General features: G+C 37.8%; 1 protein-coding gene across 6 annotated transcripts in view; it reads left to right on the top strand.

Moving 5' to 3' along the window:
• The window catches only part of BAHCC1 (BAH domain and coiled-coil containing 1), a 133,056-nt gene that overhangs the window by 22,137 nt on the left and 94,211 nt on the right, over positions 1-16,708 (top strand). The window lies entirely within an intron of this gene.

Raw genomic sequence — 16,708 nt, forward strand, 5'->3', positions numbered from 1 at the left:
TGTGTGTGTGTGATATTGCAGCAGATCGATCCTTTGTATCGGTGGCTGCGAAGGGAGAAATTAAAAACAGGAACCGGTTTTGCTTCTGCTTTCTAAATGCCCCCTTTTTGCAACCTTATTTTAATGGCTTAGTGGTTTTATTTTCATTTTTTTTTCTCTCTTCGCTCTCCGACAATGCATTTATGGGTCTTTTCTGAAAGTCTCCGCCAGCGGAGAATCCCGTCCTGAGACCTGCATCCGCGGATCCTCGCGCGTATGAGCGAGGGGACGATCCCGCTTGCTCAGAGAGATTTCATAGGATTGAGAGAAGGAGGGGAACCGCGCTTCTTTCCCATTCTTTTCAGGGGCTCTGCGAAATGGGGGTGTTCAGACGTGCAACGGAGGTGACCCCTTTCTGACCAAGTATTGCCCGGACACCCCTAGCTTGCTTTGGAGCATGTGTGAATATTTTTTGGCAAATCTGAGCAAAATTCTAAAGGACCCAGATCCCACTGGTGATATTTCTTTTTAGTCGGAGAAGGCTAAAATAAAGGCTGATCCACCTCCCTCCCCCTACTACATGCCACTTAATAGAAGGGAAAGCCCACCCTGAACCTCTCCTTAATTTATTTATTTATGTATTTATTTATTTATTTCACATTAACCTCACAAAATTCTTTTGCACAAACAAGACACTTTCTCCCCTCCCCTTGTTATTTGCTTGTGAAGGTGAGCACCCCACCCCACCCCAATGCTTTTTCAGATTAAGGGTAGCTGTATGTGTGGGGTGAGCATTAATGGAGCTGGTGGTATAAGACTATACAATCCTGTTTCTATATAAAGCCCTGAAGTGTCAGGGTGAGAATGGGCTTTGCAGTGCATGTGTTAGTTTTAACAAGTGCTTGTGGTATCTTGCTGAAGACACAATGTTTGGCAAGAAAAATCAGGGAGGTGGTATGTGCCAGGTTCTTTAGAGATCGTCCATGGCATCCATTTTTAATCAATTAATTGCCTGGGACGGGGAGGGTGTGCAAAATAGCAGGTGTTGGCAGCAGAACATTAGTGAGAATGCGTGCACAAAATGGGGCACGTATGCTTAAAGCAGCTCAGGATGTCAAGTTGCCCATCCCTTGGTTTAAGATCTTTTTGGAAGCAAGATCTTTGGAAGCAAAAGGGGGCATTTCAAAAGCAGAATGGTGTGTCTACCATTTAGAATAAGGTTTTATATATCAGTATGCAAAAATCCAAACAATGGTAACAATTCACTCCCCCTCCCCCACCCCATTCACCCCAAAGCTGGAATGGAAAAACTGGTAATAAAAGTAATAGATGCTTTGAGAGGTTTTGAATGAGAGGTTTTGAAATTTACAAGATTCTGGCTATGCTTCAGAACATCTTCCATTCATTGTGTTTTCATAGAAGCTGATGTAGGCTTGCTGCGTTTGTTTTTTACTTTTTAAAAGATCTATCTGAAGTAAATAATTTGGCGTTAGAAACATTTTGTTTTATTTCTTCACGAACGTTTAACATTTCCAGTGTAACTTAACTAGCTTCTCTATTTAATCCATTTATTTAATATGTATTTCTGACCTTAAGGTTTTTTTCATACGGTTGAGTTTTTCAAATTTTGTGGTCAGCTCTGAAAATGTAGTATGTACCTTCATTTGGGTGTACAGTTGTTTATGGGATATATATTTATGGAAGTATGGATTTAATCTTAGATTTACAAAACCACATACAGCCACTTAAGTTTTGTTTACAAGTTACTTTAAACATCAGAAGAGGAAAATGTGTGACAGTTTTTATTTTTCTCTAAACTCAGCAGTAGCAGCCATCGTTATTGCTAGCTTGACAAACTATGAATGGTAATAAAATTATATCTGCTTTAATGGGATTACAATTAGTATATGGATTAAAAAGAATGGCATGAGGTAAACCAGAATGGATAAAAATGATCAAACAGGAGTGCGGACATTTATTATTATTTTTTAAAATGGCATATCCAGCTGCAAATTATTAATTGCTTTTAGCATAATGAGATTTCGAAAAACTCCTATCAAATGCAACATGCTACACATACTTTGTGCTTTATTTAAAATGAATGAATCATAATTCTGTAGGGTTTTATCAGTTTTAATTTTTTTCATCTATATTTCTTTTTGCATACTTACCTACCTCATACAAAATTGAAGATGCTCATTAGACTGAAATCTTAAAAAAAAAAACTGTTTGCATTCAGCAACAACAGAAAGACATTTTAAAATGCAAACCTGGGCAAATTGGATGAGGAGTATGATTTGTGTCAATCACTCTGCTTTTCTTCCATAGTCTGGATTCAACACGCCTTGTGCTTCGAAGCTATTTGAAATCCTCCTATTGATCTTTTTTATGCTTTCTATTTTTTTTCTTCCACTATGTATATTTTAAATATGAGTATTTTATTAAACTCCTAATTAGAAATATTATTTTTAAAATGGTTGCTGTGATTGTTTTAAAAAAAAATATTTTTAGAGCATGTGCTTAGTTGAACACATTTTTCTTTTACATTAAAGAAGCAAACTGACAATAAATAGAATAAATTATTGATGATATCTTGACACTGATGCACAATTATAATACGGGAAAGTCCTCTCCAGAACCAGAATTTGAAATATGTGAATACACAGACTAAGGTTATATGGAATTGCAGCCATTTTTAAATATTTTTCTATGCTTGTTATATAAAGAGTGGCTGACTAATGTCTGACTAAACCTAATGTGTATAATCTGTGTAATTTAGATCAATATAATGAAGAAACACAGAAGGCCTTGATTCAAGATAGTCATGATATATTAAAATATGCGAAGGATACTTCTTAAAGGAAATAGTTGGGAAAGATTTGTAACCTACATTGTGGAAACCAACACACATTTTTAGGAAGTAAAAGAAGCAAAACATGTTAAAAACAGAGCTCCAGAAGGCCAGATATAAAGCAAATCCATTGGGAAGAGATTGGAACGCAAAGTGCTCTACAAGAAAGGACTTAATTTTTACGTGTTCCCAGACAAATTCCACAAGGCATACATTCATTGATCAAGCATGTATTCCAACACTTCCTCCTCCTTAGAATCCTCTCCTTATGGAGATAACTTGTACCCTGCCTGTCCTTACCCCTGAACAGTTTCTGTTTTAAAGCTGGCCATAGAGACCTTGAATTTTTGAAGTTAGCTTTAAATGTTCAGCAAATTGTTTTTCTTATAGCAGAGTGCTGATAGTTTTATAATCCCACTGTAGAAATTTTATGGTAAAGTGCTGTTTTAGTAACCTTGTCACAAAAGGTGCAATTAAAATGTTTTGTCTCATTATTTTTTTGTACATTACATTCGTGTGCGTATGTGTGTGCATGCACACACATGCGTCTCCCATACAGATGGTCCAAAGTCAAAGCTGTGAAAATTTTAAAGAAAGAAAGAAAGGGGGGGGGATATTAGCAGTATTATTCATCATTATTCCTGCTGAAGCTGTTTGAATTTTCTCATTGCTGTTGATCCTTTTATATGCAAGCAAGAATCTTAGCAAAGAAAGATAGCAGAAAGAAAACCTAAAAAACCGATTGTATCTCACCAGCTATGTATATACACATTGTTAAGGGTGGTTTTTTTTGATAGTAAATAGGAAGTGTTTGAGATAACTTGCCCATCTACAATTTAAACAATTGTGCCATCCCAGACAACTAAAAGGGAGAAAAAGTAATAACTGTTCAGAAAGAACATAGATTCGTAAGCATGGCAAAAGGTCTCAGATATTTTGTTTGAATGAAAATGGGCACAGTATAATTCTAGGCTTGTGGGGGATAGGGCGGCTTTGGAAAGAGTACTAGAATTTCAAGTAGATATCATTTATCATTAAATGGAGTAAGGGGGGGACCAGGAATTTTATAGAAAGGAAGGCTCTAAAAAGAATTATCTGCCCCCATTCCAAATTATCATTTCTCCCATGGCCCCCACATTTCTAAAAAAATAAATTTTAATAAATACTTCATTATGACACCAGTCTGTTTCTGCAACATGGTTGCCATCACTGAATAGGTGCTAAAGGAGTTAATATTCAAAGGTGTATTCTAAAGACTAACCATCTTTACTTATAAATGACAAGTGGCATGAGACATGAAAGGCAATGCAGAGATAACAACTAGAAACTGCCAGTGCTGATCTTTTGCACAAGAATGAGAAGGCGCACATGGTTACACAAGGCAGTTGTGGTTGTACATGAGTGAATGTGTGCGCACGTGCAAACACAGAAATTAAAGTTCATTTTTGAAATGTACATTATTCCACTGGGAATTGCTCCACTATCTTGTCTAATTATTCATATAAAACATTTTTTTTTGCCACACTAGCAACTAATCTCTGTGTGCTAATTTAGGGGCATAGCTGTATATCCACGTGCAAAGCAGTTGTTCTACTGCAAAATTTACATGGCTGCATCTTCAAAACAGACCTAATCCTGAGCAGAGGCTGCTCAACATATGCAAATCCAAATCAAGGAAGACTGTTTAAAATAACAAGCAGAAGCCTAAAAATATCATTTCAGAAAATCACACTTTTTTATATTAGAGAAAGAAATGCCAAACCCTAGAACAGAAAGATCTAAAAATATTCAAGGCTTTGGCAAGGTTCACAAAGTTAAATAAATTACATAAGGGCCATTCATGGGAAAGATTCTACTTACTTCTTACAGAAACATTGTTCAAGTTAATAAAAATTGTAGTTTACTAGCCACCAAGCTATTCATGACTTTTCATGACTCTAAATTTAATTGGTCAACCTTCTGGAGTCCATCATTTCCTGCTGGATTAATAGATTTGTATTGAAGTTTGTGACAGAGAGTAGAACAACACTAACAACAAAAATCAACAATTCCAAACCAGAATCATGAAATGGTATATTTCTGGACCAACATGATTATGAGGGGAGGAAGTCTCCCTTCCTTCCCTCTTTCCTTCCTTCCTTCCTTCCTTCCTTCCCTCCCTCCCTCCCTCCCTCCCTCCCTCCCTCCCTCCCTCATTCCTTTTTCTTCACTTCTGCCACACAAATCTGCCTTGCTTGCTGAGTGCTTCTGAAAGTTAGATTTGTTGTGAAATGTAGAAATATAAGGGGTACTAAGAATGCTCGCATACAATTCAGATATTCCAAACCCTTTGGAACACAGCACAGTTATTTTAATTTGATAAATGATCGGGCACCTTTAAGAGTGTGTTTGAACAATCAAGATACACTTCAGCAAGTTGATAGGATGTATGCTGTCAACTTGCATATGCCATTAACGCAGACTGCACGCATAAATAATGTGAAAGCACAGCATCTCTCCTTACCTTTCATTTGCTCTATCCATTCACAAAAATGCCCCTTGCACATTAAACCAGGGGTTTCAGAGCCAGGCATCAACATTTTTCTTTTCCTCCATTTTAAGAACAGACTTTTCAAGATGGGTGCTTTTAAAACTGGAAAGTATTGAGATGATTGAATATACTAAATTGATTCTATGGATTGCCCTTGTGTAGTTGTACATGCACATGTGCATGCATGCATGCATGCGAGAAAGAGGGCAGTCCTGTTATGAGTGCTGCTTCCCTATTATTTTAGTTTTACCATGTCACACGGTTGCATTCTTGTCAATGTTTTGCCTTTGATGTGTAAAACAAGGTGGCAGAATGGCTTCTGCAATAAGTAGGGAAGACGTGTGGCTTGTTAATTAGATTGACAGAATTAACACCAATAATTCCCAATAAGTAATAAAATAAAACCATCAATAAGTTTTGACTTATGAGTGACCATCAGAAAGGGCATTTGTGATCCATGGAAGTGTGTCTTGCAAGAGAGAGAGAAATCTTGATGAGAAGTGTTGAAAATATTGCACGGGAGACAAAAATCTATCTGCTCTGGACAAGAAAAAGTCTCTTGTTGGCAGAATTCCATTTATGTAATAAGGATGTACCTACTTAGAGGAGCTTCGAGTCATTCAGTCACCAGATGATACAAAATTGCATACTTTTCTTAGCTTTGTTCATTGTTGATGTGTACTTCAGGGATTATCACAAATCATACAATTTTTCCCTTACACTCGTACACATAAATGCATAGAACATTATCAGAATCAGGAATGCAAATTGGCATCTGATTTATAACTCTTCTGAATGTGTGTGTGTGTGTTTGTATGTAAATGAAACTCTGTGAGTTTCTATTTCAGTGATATATTAAGCACTTAATTGATTTCAGACCAGAGGTGTGAATATTGGATCAAAGTGAAATTAGAAGAACTGGTCAGAATTGTCCATAAAACTTGATTGTGTACCTATAGATGGTTGTCTTTTATGTTCTGTTTCATACTTAGAGAACATTAAAAATAAACGTCTGAATACAGTAGTTCGAGGATTCTTACTTCAGTAATGTTATTTAAGTTGCTTACTCATCCAGTCATTTCCCACTACAATCAAAATCCTTAATTCTCTCCCACTCAAAAATAAACCTCACATGCAGTGTTATTTTGAATTGAATTACTTTAATTTGTGAGTTATTGATTTGCGAAATACCCAAGAAATTTCCATTAATGTTGATGCATTCCGATCATATTATCAGAGAGTACTGTGCATTTGGGCTGGTACAGTCTGCAGATAGGCTGGTATATAGATGATATGTATAGTGTTCCTCTGCTGATGGAATGCTCTGATTTAGCAGAGATTTTGGCAGTGGAAGAGAGGCACTTTTTTTTGGTGATTCCCCCTGCAGCCATTCAGCTGCAAAAGCCAGCATACAAAAGTCTTCTATAAGTCAGGGGATACCAACTGGATGCAAGCCAGAAAGATGAACATTAGGACTCTGGGTTAAACAGCAAAGAATCCCCCCAGTGAAAGATATATTTAAGCCAAACACAAAAATCTTGCATATCATACTTTCAGGCTTTGCAGATGGAGGTAAAATTCAAGGCTTGCATATGGCTGCAATCTTAAATGCTGAGAACATTAGCATATAGCAACGGGGATATACTCCTGAGAAGTTTACGGCCAATATAACTTTTCTCCTGATATTTTTCCTTCAAAAAGTTTGCAAAAATAGCGAACAAGACACTTTTTATGCTTCCAGATCTACAGGGCCAAGTTTTGATTATTCTTTTAAAACAGTTGAAATAGCTGATGCGTCTAATTAGAATGTCATAGTAATAGCACATACTAGTACTAAAGCCTTTGAGCAATTAAAATTCTTTCAAGTGACTAAAAAGGGCTATTACAGCAAGCCCACAATCACCTTCTAGACAGAGGGGTATCATAATGACAGAAGCCTTGAGGCTGTTAAACTTTAGTTGGGATAAATTAACAAAATTTACTATAGATTTCTTCTGATACTCTTATAGAGACGTCTGCCTTTACTCTAGAATGTCATTTTGGGGCTCTGTATGATCATATCAGTAAGAAAGACCAGGATAATGGCAGAGTCCTAGGAATTGAACATTTAATACACAAAGTGGCCTGAATGATTTTTTAAAATCCCTTTTATGTATTTTTATTTGTGCAGTAAAGAGAACGTCACCATTTTCCAAGCTGAGGCTCAGGACTCTTAAATCTCACAGTAGATGGTATATCACTTCATTTTAACAAAACTTTTATCCTCGATAAAACTATTTATCCATTTAAACAAAACTCTTATCTTTAAATTTGGCTGTCCTCCAGAGCACACAGGTAAGTGGGACACTACTGTTCATAATGCCATGTACAGTAAGTCCTCTTATTCTGTATATTCAACAATGCTTTCTGGTCAGTCTAATAATAAATAATAGCCTTGGATAAAGCAGCAAATTGCTTTGCTGAGAAGAGCCTTGCATGAGAAGCAATGGGAGTTTTGCACAGGCAATCTCCCACGTGTAAGCAAATTGGTGGAGAAGGAGGAGATCATGTCATCGCTATTTTGGCTAAACGTTCCTGGTAAATTGTTTGTTTCTTTTGACTGTTGGATTGTTGCATTCAGGGCCAAAGTTCCTACTGATCCCCCTTCAATGGATTGCATTCCAGACTGGAATTAGAAGCTCCTGAAATGGATAGTGAGGTGATGATGTTGTAGGAAATCTGACAGGACCGAGAAACTGGTGGGACTGCATCCTGCTCTGAAATACTGAGAGGCAGAGTTGTGACTTTTAATTTTAGAAGACTTGAATCAGCAGCAGAGGGTCCTTGTCCTGAGAGACAAGAGGCGGCTCAGGGAGGTAGGATCCCTTTATCTCTCTTTTATAGTGCTGTACAGTTGTGCCTCCGATGCAAGGCCATTGAACATGGTGAAAGGAAACAAAAGCAGTTCTGGGTGGGAGTGAATAGACCTTGAGCTAAGCTGTATTCAAACTTAAAAAAAATAAATTTCAACTTAGCTGTAACAGAAGCATAGGTTGAAACCAGGGGTGAAATTCAGCAGGTTCTGACAGGTTTTGGAGAACCAGTAGCGGACATTTTGAGTAGTTTGAAGAACCAGCAAATACCACCTCTGGCTGGACCCCGAGTGGGGTGGGAATGGGGATTTTGCAATACCCTTCCCCCAGGAATGGGGATTTTGCAGTATCCTTCCCCTGCCATGCCCACCAAGCCACGCCCACAGAACCGTTAGTAAAAAAAAATGAATTTCACCACTGATTGAAATGTGCATACACTCTGAGTTAAAACCAGCTAACTGCAGTGTGAAATGATCACCCATCACTGTTTATGGAACAAGCTTGGAGTTTAGTTAGCTATTTATCATCCTGGCCAGGAACTTTCTCCCAAAACACACACTCAGCTATTTTTCCTTCTTCTACTTCTGTCTCATATTGATATCTCCCTGCCTCTTGCGGTAAAGCAAATTGCTCAGAAAAAGAATTGTGTACTTCACTCTATCCTCCCCACCCACCCAAAAAGAGAGAAAATAAACGTGTGTGAAAGTTAAAACAGATTTGAGATTCTACTTGTCTTCCCCTTATTAGTGGCACTTCTTCTGAAGATTGTAAAAAGGATGAAAGTAAGAGTAGTTGAGGGAGGGAAAGGCACATGTCAGGCTGAAGGAAAGCAGAACTCTGAGAAGACAGAAACCTTTGTAGAATTACACATATGTAATTTTGCCTCTTTGTTAGTTTTATTGTTCAGATCCGGGACATTTTGCTGTTTGCTTGCTTCTACTAGAGGTTAGTGGAATAGGTAGGAATAATTTTGGGTCATCTTTTATGTGCTCATTGCTATCTTCTAAAATTTGGTTGAAGATAAAGCCTATGGCTTTGTTCCAAAAAAGCCATTAATTTAACAACAGGCAGCTCAGATGATCAAGGTTTTGTTGCAAAACGGAGTCATTATCTTAACGAATGTCCAAGCAGCTGCATTTGATCTACAATAGAGGCTGCAGAAGGTAAATTTGGATTTGTTGGTAGATGTCTTGTGAAAAGCATTTGGGGCTCCCAATTTAACAATAGTAATTAAAAATGACTTCTCCCATTCTGTACTATGCTGCCAAAAGGAAAAATATTTTGGACAACAGGGATTGAACCTCGTGTAAAAAGACATGACCTCCATTGGGTTTAAGCACTTGAATCAAAGTTCTGGGTGAAGAATTTTCTCAATTAAATAAATGTCCCAAAGGTGCTTTTTCCCAAAAGGCAACTGGGTTTTCTTGGTTTCTTTTTATTTTCCTTTGAAAACATTTTGCTTCTCATCCAAGAAGCTTTTTCACTTCACTTCTTGGATGAGAAACAAAATGTTTTCAAAGCGGGGGGGGGGGGAACCCCCCCAAGAAAGTTCAGTTGCCTTTTGGAAAACCATGGGACTACCATGACCTGGATGATTTAGAACAGTGATGGCAAACCTTTTTAGCACGGAATGCCGAAAAGGGAGAGCGGGCGAGCAGCACCGAGTGCTTAAAAGACGATGAAAAACACTTTTCATCGTCTGGGCCATGACCAGGAAAAGGAGTACTTCCGCTCTCCGGAAATGTACTTCTGGTTATTGCTGCGCATGCGCATGAACCAATCAGCTGGCCAGTGTGCATGCACACACTGGGAAATGGAAGACCAGCTCTTCCAGTTTCTGGCACTGCCGCAAGCACAAAGGTCAGCTGATCATCAAATGCATATGCCCACCAGAAACCCGGAACAGGCGACCCCGCACGTGCCAGGCGACATGGCTCTGCGTGCCACTTCGAGCACACGTGCCATTGGTTTGCCATCACGGATTTAGAATCTCCATAGACATTCAAATGCTTTTGCACCAGGATCTGCTTAATGGATTTCGTGTCCAATTTTTTTCAACAGTACGGTTTCCTAACAGTTTGAGCTGGAGAAACCTATGAAACCTAAAACTGACACTTCTCAGTTTTAAGAAAATGTGTCCCGCCTTCCAACTCACTTTCATTTGTGATGTATCTTGCTCACTTTGCAACCTAAAGGCCTCCACTATGAAAAGTGTAGCATTTATCCAGCAAAATGTTTCCCATCCCTGCCATAAGCCTATCTGTTATCTGAAGCCTACAGTGGAGAGACAGTGAAGCAGAATAAGCAATGCATTATTAAAATGTTTATAATAAGCAATTGTTAATTTAATAACATATACTTTCATGTTTGTGTAACTTACTCCTGAAACATTCCACTGCTTGTTAAATAAAGGGAAGGAAGGTAGCTCTGGTATTACAAGTTGGTTTCATTAAAAAATGTGTGATGGGTGAGGGGAGATGAGTTACTCCTATTACTCTTGGGTAAAAATTATTAAATTCTGCAGCTGCACATTCTTAATGTAAGTAGGGCATGTAGAAGCTTCTTTGCAGTGATTAAAGGGATGAAAATATGGAACAAGAGCATATATCCCAGTTGTTGAAATTCATTTGATGGAAGTTTGCTTGTTTCTTTGTTTGTTTATGCCATTTATCCCGCTTCAGTTCTGATGGGCTCTAGGTGGCTCACACATGTTAAAATAATAATAAACACCTGCCTATCCCAGGTCCTTGGGAAGGACTCAATGGGTGGACAAAAATGCCCAATCCAGTCTGAACATCTGGCTGACTGTGCAATGAACCATAATAATGCATTATGTTAAATCATTAAAATAAAAAAAACATAGAGGTGCTTGGAACTTCATAGTCAGCTGAAAATTCCAGGTGGTCTTCAAGGCCAATCCCAACCAGAGCAAATTACAGTAATTGAAGTGGGCAGTGATGAAGTCATGAGCAAATATCCTCCGTGCATTCTGCTCTAAATAAGAACCAGGTAAGGAATTTAACATGAACAAGCAGCGCTTGAGGGAAATAGCAGGCAGACTTCCCTTACCCTGAGTTGCCCTAGGCATTTTACACAACAGCTTCCACTACTCTTAATACTTGGTTATACTTTCATATGAAGGCTGATGGGAATTGTAGACCCAAAATATGGGCTACAACCTAAGTTGTGATGAAGTCTGATCTAGGGATTGCTATCTATTATCTGAGATAATTAATTGGAGGTGCCACTTTCAGAGGCTGTATCCCCAGTACATTAAACCTGAGAGATAAGAACTGAATTTCTCCTAGTTGCCTTACTTAGGAGACAAAAATATTGGGTCTAACAAGTTAGGTTTTAAACTAAACTTTGTCAGCTGCAGTTGAAAAATCACTTATTCCACCAAGAATACATCCTAGTTAAACTGAAGGGACCATAGCTTTAAAAGGAACAAAGGGCAAGTAACTTTAAAAGGAAGACTCTTTTTTCGAAATCGAATTCATTTAAAGCAAATTTTATGATTAGGCCCTGAGAAGTGGCAGATCATGTCATGTGCATGCCTTTGAACAGAAAGACGTTATCGCCACCCCAAATGTTTTTTCCTCCTAGTCCAAGCAGCAGTGATAGATAATTTCTCAAAACATTGCCATTTCCCAGGGCTATGCTTGCACATGAAGAGGCCTGAGTATTGGAGGTTTATACTATTACAAGGCTACTTGAGTGGTAAAAACCTGGAAGGAGCCTGAGTTAGATAAATGCTCTGGCAAAAGAGAGACAGAACAGAAGAAAACACAACAGTCCCGCCTAAACACTGGGGGTATCTGCCTTCTGCAACATTTTTGAAGTGTTGTTCAGACGCAACTTCACATTGTATGGGTCTTGTTTGTTATTGTGGGAAGATAGATACAGATGCATTCATGCACCCAGTGAGGCAACCAGAGAGCCCATGTGCAGTGTGGTGATAGTCTAATTAAATATTAAAACATCCTGGTATTGCAGCATTTTTAAAATGTACTTTTCAGAAGCATATTTATGACAGCTCATTTCTGTGAGGGCTGACTCAGCTGTCTCCTGAAAACGGGTGAACTCATCTTTGGCAGGCAGATTTCCCTTGATCCTTTCCTCTGTGCTGAGGGGGAAGAGAAAGAGAGGGAGAGGTGTGAGGAATGGGCTCCTGAAGTATTTTGCCAGGGCCTCTGATGGATGTCTGGCTACACAAGATACCTTCTTCCATGCTGAGCAACAATAAAAAGCTGGTATGCAAAAGATACTCTGTGGGAATGGCTTTGATAGGATATGGTTACGATGCTCCCATTCAATAAAGAATAAGTTTCAGATTCTTCTGAGCATGCCTGGTGTTTACCACACAGGCTTCCAGGGGTATTGGTGGCACAGATCTCTTGATACCAACTGCTCAGGAACAAGAATGAAGTACGCCGTTATTATCATTTGTAATGTTCTCGCTGGGCACCTAAGGAAACCAGAACATTGGAGCAAAAGACTTCTTTTATTAAGGAGAATATATGTCCTAAAATTCCATAAAAATAAATGAGTAGTGCCCACTGAGCTTCTTAATCTCCTATGCCCTTTTTTGATGGACAATGCAATTGAGGACATTTCCATGGCTAAAAAAGAGCTACTGTGTTTTCCCCAAAATAAGACAGGGTCTTATTTTCTTTTGACCCACTGAAATAAGTCTTTGGCCTTATTTTCGGGGAGGTCTTATTATTTTTGAGGTACAGGAGGCGGTGAACGTGGTCACTTCATGGCTGCTGCTTGTGTTGCAATATTTTGTAGGAGGGCTTATTATCCTGGGAGGTCTTATTTTCAGGGAAACAGGGTAGATAACCCAAACTCTAGCTTCTGATTATTCCAAAATTAAATGTAAAGCTGAGAGTACTGTAGTGTCTTAGCCTGATCACTTGACATCCATATCAGGGCTTAATTTCAAAAGTTTGTGCTTGAAATGGTACCATTCAAACGGATGCAAATATGTTAATAGTAAAACAAGTATTTTAAGAAATAAATATCTACATACAATAAAGAAGTTACAACATATTTGATACATTAACTGGTTTGATATATACTTAACAAGAAAACTCACCAAGATTCAGGATTCAGTCCTGTGCATAATCCGCTTCCCCTGAACCTGGTGATATAGTTAACATCAGGCAGAAAAAGTGACCTCTAGGATAAGGTTCACAATCTGTCTCACTATCTCTCTTTTTCCTTCAAAATTTTAAGGGATGGTTTTAGATATCCTGCTTTTCTTTTCTATTCAGCTTTTGATATAAAATGAAAATAGGGGGAAAAAACCCAGGGATAACATTCTGTACGATTGTATGTTTGTGATTGGGTTATTTTGCTTTATTTTGTTTGCTGCTTGGACCTTAATTTTAGCTCCTTTGCTCTTTTTATAATAAAGCACATTATTTGCTTTCCTCCATCTATTCCATTCTGCAAAACACACAAGCACCTGATGTTTGCATCTTTTGAAAATCATAAATCTACAGACATGCCAGGAAAGGCATTATTTTCAAGGAGATGGGTTGCCTGCTCACTAGGATCAAATGAAGTTGCCCCAGATCATTGAGTTAGAATCTGCTTTTTTCCTAAGTTTCGCTTTAAATTTACAAATCGGAAATGGGCAAACATTATTTGATTCATATTTACCATAGTAGTGTTTGAAGGACATGCTCAGTTTTGAATGAATATAGGATGCCAACTGTTGGTACATGCCTGATCAGAGTTTTTGGACATGCATATATTTGCCAGCAGCAAACAGGTAAATTCTACCTACCTCACTTATATACACACCTACTTTGTTATATCCTTAAAGCAAAAAGAAAGAAAATGAAACATAGATCATCAACCTTTAAAAGGCAAACATTCAAAGTTTCCACTGAATTTTTGAATTCTCCAACCTCTTTGGACTCTTACCTCCCATAGCGCCCAGCATACATAGTCAACAACCATTTGGAGAGAGAATGATGTGGATGTGGTCCAATTTATTTCTGGAAGGTACCAGATTAGAAAAGGCTAACCTCCCTCCCTCTCATCCCATATAGATATTGCTGATAGTGAGATTCTATCTGCTTGTCAAGATGTTGTGCTTCTGGAAAATTGGAAGTGAAAAGCTCCTTTTTATTCTTTTCCCTCCCTCCCCAGTACAGAGCAAAAGAAATGCTAGGGTAAATTTGAATAAATACAGTATTTAAAAACTTATTTAAATTTAAATCCATTCTCTTTTGCTAATCCATATGACATAATCTATAACTTAGCATATTCATTTGTAGTACCTGTTTTGATGATAAAATATACAATGTACTATTTGTTGATCTGTTTTTAAGACACCTTTAAAAGTAAAACTCCTCCCAAACAACCCATATGCCAGTTTATATAAGATATAAGACTTGCCCTGAAGAAAGGAAAAGAGTATGTTTGCAGATTCTTTTTCTTTTTGGTTCTTCAAATCTTAGCCATGTGTGTGTGTGTGTATGTGTGTCTGTCTGTCTGTCTGTCCCCTTGACTTACAACCATTCGTTTAGTGACTGTTCCAAGTTACATCACTGAAAAAAATTACTTATAACCGGTTTTCCCATCCCCACTTTTGCAACCTTCTGACAAGCAAAGTCAATGGGAAATCAGATTCACTTAACAATTGTGTTACTAACATAACTGAAGTGATTCACTTAATAGCTGTGGCAAGAAAAATCATAAAATGGCAAAACTGTCTCACTTTTGGGCTCAATTGTGGTTGTAAGTCAAGGACTACTTGTTCTGTTCATTCTACACCTTTCTCTTACTGCAGTAATTCCTTTTCTTCAAAGAAGCACCAGGTTAAAATATGAATGAATGAATGAATGAATGAATGAATGAATGAATGAATGAATGAATGAATGTATGTATGTATGTATGTATGTATGTATGTATAAGAACATGCCTGCTTAAAACAAGGATGAAAATCCCCATATTAGGGCAAATTAAAAGCATTAGCAAATTTACCCTATAGCTTATAGTACTAATCATATTCCATTCCTATCTACACGGAGCATCATTATTATATTTCAAAGTATGGTTAATTTCTGGAATAAACTGTAGAATCTGGGAAGCTGGTTAAAAAAAGAGGTAGGGAGGGCAGGGAAGGAAGGAAAGGGAAGGAAGGATTCTGCTAAAGGGAAATAAATATTTAAGAATGCAGATAGCAGATTTCCCAATATTATGCACATGGCTATATAGTTTTGCTGAACCATTAAGTATTTCAGGAGAAAAAAAAATCTGGTTTCCTTTTAATTCCCTCTGTTTTCAATATAACCAGTGTTTTCTTCTAATTCATTTGTATCTGCATTCTTTTACAATTACATATCCCTGTTCCAAATCTGGTTATACTTTATTCACATGTATTTTGCTTTTCATTAATCTACCTGCCTGTAATCAAATAACACAACAATGAAGAATCTCCCTTCTTAAAGTTGAAGTGGATTTATAGAATAAAACCAATATTTATCTTACTAGTGGTTGGAAAGCATACACCTATAAATTTGGTTTTATTACATACATTCTGTTTTGGTAATTCCTTATAGCCATTCTCTCTTTTTTTCCTTACCTATGTGAGATTTTGATTTGGGGGGAGGAGGGTAGAAAGCAAGGTCCACCCACTGCAATTAAGTACCTCTTTTGTGGATGAGCCATTTGTTTGAAAGCATTTCACAGAGGTTAGATTTAAGCTGTTAAAATATCCTGATTTTAAGATGTCCTTACTTGGGGTGGAAGAAATACAATATGGGTTACTCCCACAATGGAAGTTTTTAAGAAGAAATTGGACAACCATTTGTCTAAAATGATATGGGGTTTCCTGCCTGAGCAGAGGGTTGGACTAGAAGACCGCCAAGAGCCTTCCAACTCTGGTATTCTGTTAAAAGTTTGCTTCCTGGAATGCTAGTTATTCTATGAATTGCAGGATTTATTTCAGGTCTAGAACCCATGCTTCTCCGAAAGTTGGTCCCATGTCAAATTATCCAATGAGAAAGCAATACTAAAATATTGAAGAATTTGGCATTTGATGTCAAATGATCAGTGAGCCAAACACATAAACATAATTGTATTTGGCATACACTAGCCAATTGTCTTGTACAGCCCAATAAAATAACAGTGAGAATCCAGTTTGCTTGTAGCGCATACTGAGGATGGCCAACTTTTACATTTTCAAAGGCTACCACATTACCAAAATAGGGATCTCCGTGTTTATCTCCCTTCTCCAATTGTGGTCAGACTATCCATAAAACAGGCAGGGAGAAATGGTTGACAATAACTTGAGTCTCATGTTAGCAGAGCCATAAGAGAGAAATAAAATTCCTCAGGCATCGTTGGGTTGCCAGTTGGCTACCTTTGACTTATATTGTTAGTTTACGGGTAGCAATAAATATAACCAAAGAGAAGATATGACCACTGACAGCATTTAGCAACTGTAGCCTTCTCATATCTGGTCCATTCCAGGAC

The sequence above is a fragment of the Thamnophis elegans genome, chromosome 2 (genome assembly GCF_009769535.1).
Source record: "Thamnophis elegans isolate rThaEle1 chromosome 2, rThaEle1.pri, whole genome shotgun sequence".
Classification (NCBI taxonomy): domain Eukaryota; kingdom Metazoa; phylum Chordata; class Lepidosauria; order Squamata; family Colubridae; genus Thamnophis; species Thamnophis elegans.